General features: G+C 39.5%; 1 long non-coding RNA gene across 11 annotated transcripts; it reads left to right on the top strand.

Annotated features, from left to right (window-relative positions):
• On the top strand, positions 1-5,501 carry LOC146497109 (uncharacterized). 11 transcript variants are annotated; one of them, XR_014870673.1, is made up of 7 exons: positions 3-983; positions 1,717-1,777; positions 2,814-2,995; positions 3,094-3,586; positions 4,061-4,217; positions 4,470-4,805; positions 4,948-5,501. It is a non-coding gene; the product is annotated as an uncharacterized LOC146497109 (long non-coding RNA). The 11 variants fall into 11 exon arrangements; XR_014870677.1 differs by lacking the exon at positions 1,717-1,777 and adding an exon at positions 4,376-4,426 and having other exon boundaries at positions 7-983; positions 4,684-4,805; XR_014870668.1 differs by lacking the exon at positions 1,717-1,777 and having other exon boundaries at positions 9-983; positions 4,470-4,578; positions 4,684-4,805.
• The last annotated feature ends 290 nt before the right edge of the window (positions 5,502-5,791 follow it).

The raw sequence follows: 5,791 nt of genomic DNA, 5'->3' as shown, positions 1-5,791 counted from the left end.
TAATGCAAGACTGTCATGTTTTCATAAGTTTGTAGAGACACTGTTCTGTTGTATTCTAGGACATCAGTCACTTTTTAAATGCATGCTGCTCCTCCTCCTCCTCATCATCATCATCATCAGCACCCATGACCTCCTTTTAGTCTTTGTTTTGTTATTTTTCAGAGTTCAGGAGACGTTCTTATGGGATTTCCACAGTGTACAAGTACTGTTTAGACCCTTTACCTAAAAGAAAAGAGTAAAGTACAAAGTAGATTTACTCACTGCAGGAAAATAATGCCTCAATCTGATATATTGTCTTATATGACAAACTGAAAGTGATGCATCAAAGTGTAAGCAGCATTTTCCTGTTACAGCTGGTCTAGATGGAACTGATCTGATCTCCTTTATGTACAGGTAGATATCCAGTGGGTTTGCTAAGGGTCACAGATGAGGGGCTGTGTGAGATGTTTAATCAACACGTTCTCACTCCCAACTCGTCAAATGTGTGACGCATGGTCAGGCTCCCTCTGCTTCACTTATCGACGTGCAGGGTCCTCTCATTGAATACTATGCTGCTCCCTTAACGTTGCTTATTGACGACAAGAGATTGCGCGGAAGAGCCTGTTGTCTGTATATTTATATATTTCCGAAATCACATTGTAGTGACGTATACTGAACACAATAAATTATATAATGTAAACAACTACCTGAAAAACATGTAGAACGATACTTTTGTATCGTTTATTGCATTTATGGAGGGAGTGATGTATGCTGGGTAATGGCACAGCTAGCGACTGGGTGACTTTATTCACCCGCTTCGGCTGTTATCAGTCCATACAATGGGCGTTATTAGCACAAATCAGTCCCATAGATATGGGCCATCTCCTGCTAGATTGTTCAGAAGGTTGTTATCATCCATCCAGATGGAGGATCACTAACAGGAGCGTGGGAAGACTCCAGAATCCACTCTGGCTGGAATCCGGTGGATGCAGCAGTGTTTACAGGTAAGACCATTTAAACGGACAGCATTTATAGAATGACTATTAAAAGTCAGCGAGTGTCAATAATGTTAATGTGGTTATGTTAGTAATACACCGAGTGCTAATATAACAGCTTTAAGATGCATTTGTAGATATTATTACGTGTTTTACCGTCTTTATGGTGCTAGCTTAAAGTTACGGTGTAAACGTTAGCTTATATTGGAGTAAAGCTGTTACTGTTTAAACGATGTTAGCACAGAAATATTAGCTTCTGTCATGACTGATGAAGTTACTAGTTAGTAAAGTTTCCAGTAAAGTGTTTAATCGCAGCCACAGATTGACAGCAAATATCTCGATTAGCTTCAGTGCATCTGTAATAAATATGTGCAAGTTTCAGTGCTTCGTTTAAACTGTATGATACTTATACTGACCCAGGGTCAGTGTAAAATACAATCCTAGCTGGGTGAACAAAGCCTGGCTCCTTTAATCCTGCATGACAAACCTCAGGATGCAGGTTATTATTACTCTTTCCTGCTGGCACACCTGTCACACCTGAGAGTCAGCTAGAAACGTACAGTGACGTGGACATCATGCAAAGACTGCCAGACTCTGTAATACTGTAAATGATCAGTGACTCAGGTTAACACTAAACTTTAAACAGTCCCTCTGTGTCTCTGTGTGCTGAACATTTAGGATTGAGTCAGGCTGCATCAGCTGAAGCTGTTATTTGTATATATCGGTATTTTTTTAAATTCAGGTGTGGGGAAAATACATAAGACTGCAGTGAAGCGATGCACCAGATTAATCCCTGGCCAAAGGTATCGTACTTAAATCAGAGTACTGATCCAGCCACATCAGCCTTTTGTGAGGTCTGTTTAAAGTAGACTTAAAATGAACTGCAGGTTCCTCAGAGGTGGACTGTGAGCACAGAAACACATGTTCATACATACAGCTGCAGCAAACTTACATTAATTTTAAATAGATTTGTTACTCTGATGTCTGTCTCTGTGTTAGTCCTCTGACAGACTGGTGACCTGTCCAGGTGTGCTCTACCTATGACTACTGGGACAGGCTCTAGCCTCTGTAATAGAAATTTTCTGTTATTCTCATTTAAAGTTTTTAAGTGCTTATGCATATGCTTAGTGACACTGTTATAGACTGTTCAGTGAAAGTTTCTAAAACTAGATGAACTTACTTCAGCAGTTTGAGAAAACAAATCCCTTTACAGGTGCTGATAAGGCCAAGGGCACAAAACAGCGTAACCATTGATCCGTTAGGTTTCATAACGAGACACGTGAAGTGTGGTAGGATCAGTTTGTAACTTCCTTGGAATGCATAAAGGAGTAGGAGCACCACTTCTGTGGCAGCGCTGACATGACTGAACTGTGATGTTTGATGTGTGTTGGCTCTCCTGCGCGCAGTAATAAATAGCTTGATCACAGCTCTTTCTGTGTTGCAGACTTTATTTAAAAAATTCCACGACACCCCCCCACCCTCCCACTGTGAAGCTGAATTGAATATTCAGAAGACATTTGTTTAAATAGTTCTAGAAATCTGAGCTGTTGGTGTGTCCTTGGATTGTGTGGTAATAATATTAGAGCTGACAATCTTTCTTACTGAATCTCTACTATGAGTCATGTTACCTGAGATTAATTCTATGTTTACCTGTCAGCCTGGACAAATGTGCTGTGTGAAGGAAATTCAATTAAATCAGATCTGAACTGCGTGCATTTAAGGAACCTGTTCATATTTAATTGAAATATGAACCAGTGTTTTTATTGCTGATTCCAAGAGAGTCTTTGTGGAAATCCTGTTTGGCTTTTTGTTATTTTAATTCTCTTTTCCATTTTCCAGAACAGTTCTCCACAGTCGCTGTCCACATGGGTCAGTGGGACCAAGAAGCACTCTGCTAATGTGTGGACTCTGACCAGCAACATCCAGCAAGACCCAGACAGCGTTTTCTATCTCCCAGCTGGAGTTTTTTGTTTGTCTGTGACTGGAGAGTCAGATTTTTGTTGAGCTTCACACTTGCAGAGGTAAGTCAGTTTGCAGAGATCCCTCCCACCCTGGCTTTTATGTGCTAGATTTCTTATCTGAAACAGTAATATTTCAGTGACTGCTGCTTATACCACAGGTTAATACACTCTACTGATCCCTGATGGGAGAATCATCACCTCTGACAGCAAAGAAGCCTGGTGGATGTTTGTTTACAGTCTGATGATGGGACATCATGCTCTGCATCTTCAAAGTTTACCTCCTCATTATTATTCATACCCAGTAATGTGAAGTATGCTTATATCTACTATAACTGAACCAACCTGGTGCTCTTCATTTATGGAGGCTGTTGAGTCTGAATGTTGGATGTTGTGTATCTCGTGTTCTCTGGGCTTTGTTGTCCTCAGTCTTTTTGCAGGATCAGAAAACAAAACCAGGAGGCGTGTAAATGTTTCTTCTCCATGATGTTTCTTCAAATGTTTCTTCTGGATGATGATAAGACCGTGACACGGGATGCCACCTTTGGTCTTGTGATGAAGCAAAGCTCAGGAAGAAGTGTGATTAAATGGTACCCACATGTGTGCTGCTGAGAAGGATGTACAGGGGCACCTGCAGCCAAATCCAAGCCTCAGGTTAGTTGTAGTTGCAGAACGCTATAGGACTGAGACAGCTGAGGCATCAAATGTTTGATTAAACAGATGAAAAATAAAATGATCACTTCTTAAAATCTGTAGCAACTTCAAGTCTGTCAGCGTGCTGAGCATGCTCAGAATGTGACAATATATTTTTGTTCAATATTTAATTTCTTTCAGTTGCAATTGTTAAATGAAAAAAAATTAAAAAAATGTATTCTTATAATTTAGCAAACTAATTTATCAAAAAATATATATATACATATATCTGTATTAGTTTTAATAAATTAATTTGACACCTGAATTGAAAATACCGTATTGTATTCATACAGAATCAGTATCATTGTTTGTCTGTTCACTGATTGTTGAAACTAAGAGCTAGTTTGATCTGTTTAGATCTAAAGTATTCAAAGTTGAGCTCTAATGGTTCTTCACCCCTGTGTGTGTGATATGTGATTTCCTACATGCTGGCAGAGCGGCAGTTTGTGCTCACAGATGGTGACGGTGTGGAGAGACGGTGGTGTTTCCTCAGAAAAACCAGCAGAGTCACAAAGGACACCAGTCCATCTCACCATCTCGACTTGCTGACTGATGCTCGTCTGCACTACACAGAGGAAATCAACTGACCGAGGTTTGTCCAGTGCAGTGTTATGAAATGTATATTTGTTTTATGCTTACAGATATGTTTTTCTTGACAGAGGCTCTGCAGAGTTTAGACAAAGCAGAGAAAATATGTGCTTTACATTTTACTGTGATTTACTGAGATATTTCTTGCCTGATGTTCAGCAGGAATGGAGAAATAGAATCAAAGGGAGATGTTTTTGCTGTTTTTGTAATGATGTAAGTAAATCTTGACTATTATATATTTGCTTGGTTATATTAGGAGTGTTTCTGAGTGAGGGAGAGAGGAGTCATCATCCAGGTAAAGTGACGTAGATCAGTGGATACACTTGTCTCCCCTTTAAAGGAGACGATCCAAGTCATCCTTAAATGTTAGTGCTTTCAAATACACAAACATTTTTAAAGGACAAAAATGAACATCCAACTTTGACTGTAATACAAAATAAATCTTTGCATGTGTGTTTTCAAACTCTCAGATGGGCAGCATATCAGTCTTGGACTGTGTAACCTGCCGGAGCAGCGCTGGATGATCACCACACGTGAGCATGTTCCTGCAACATTCAGCATCTGATCTGTCATCTGTGTGCTTCTGCTTTTGGTAAGTAGAGTTACCCAACTACAGTAACTCTAAACACATGCCATCCATTTCCAATGGCCTGGTTACTTCCTGTCAGTTATTTTAGAAACCATGTGGTCACCTGACCTAACACTGTTTCTTCTTCTTCCCCTTAATGTTGAAGTGTCAAACAGCTGGAGAGGAAACTACACCAGTGTACTGGGATGTTTCAGCAACACGTGCCAGATGCTGTTCCTTCATGGTGACATCATCAGAGACAGCCCCGCCCACCTCAGGACCTCACCATTGATCATGATGATTATAATGATGACAGCGAGCGGAACTAAGACTGTAAAAATCCACGACCAGAATGTTTAGATGTTTTCTAATTATTAATGAATACTGAGTTTTTGTCTCTCTCTTTTTTTCCTCATTTGTTACTAACAAAGTTCACCAAACTCACACAGTTTACATTCTGTATGTTTCCATCAAGGTTTATTTTCTTAGAAATCATCGTTTTTCTCCTTTTCTCTTTTTCTCTTTTGTAATTGATGATAATACAGTGAATATACTTTTATTGCGTCACACATTGCTTTAAGTTTTTCAGAGTCCAGTTATTTTTTACTGCTGTTTGAATTCTCTGTATGTTTGACCCTGTAGACTGTTTGATGGACTGCTTGTCTTCCTGTTTGTAACCGCCGCCTGTTTTTGACTAAAGATTTGGATTTCTGACTTTAACACAGCCTCTGCGTGTCCTCCCTTTGTGTCCTCTTCCTCTGTGAATGTGTTGCATGTGTCACAGATTCATTTTATTAACAGCTTTCCCACAGTGAGTTGCATCAGCATTCATTCACAGCACATTTCAGAAGGATTCAGATTAATACAGTGATCTTATAGTCAGAATTATCCTGACAGAGTGCCATTGTAAATGATCTTTCATCAGGTAAATTTTAAAGTTCAGTATTTCAAAGCAGGAGTTATGAGGAATCATATTGGAATTAGGACTGTAACAATATGTACTTACAAAG

This window comes from Neolamprologus multifasciatus, chromosome 18, assembly GCF_963576455.1.
Source record: "Neolamprologus multifasciatus chromosome 18, fNeoMul1.2, whole genome shotgun sequence".
Taxonomy (NCBI): Eukaryota; Metazoa; Chordata; class Actinopteri; order Cichliformes; family Cichlidae; genus Neolamprologus; species Neolamprologus multifasciatus.
This window is presented reverse-complemented; position numbering and strand designations above follow the sequence as displayed.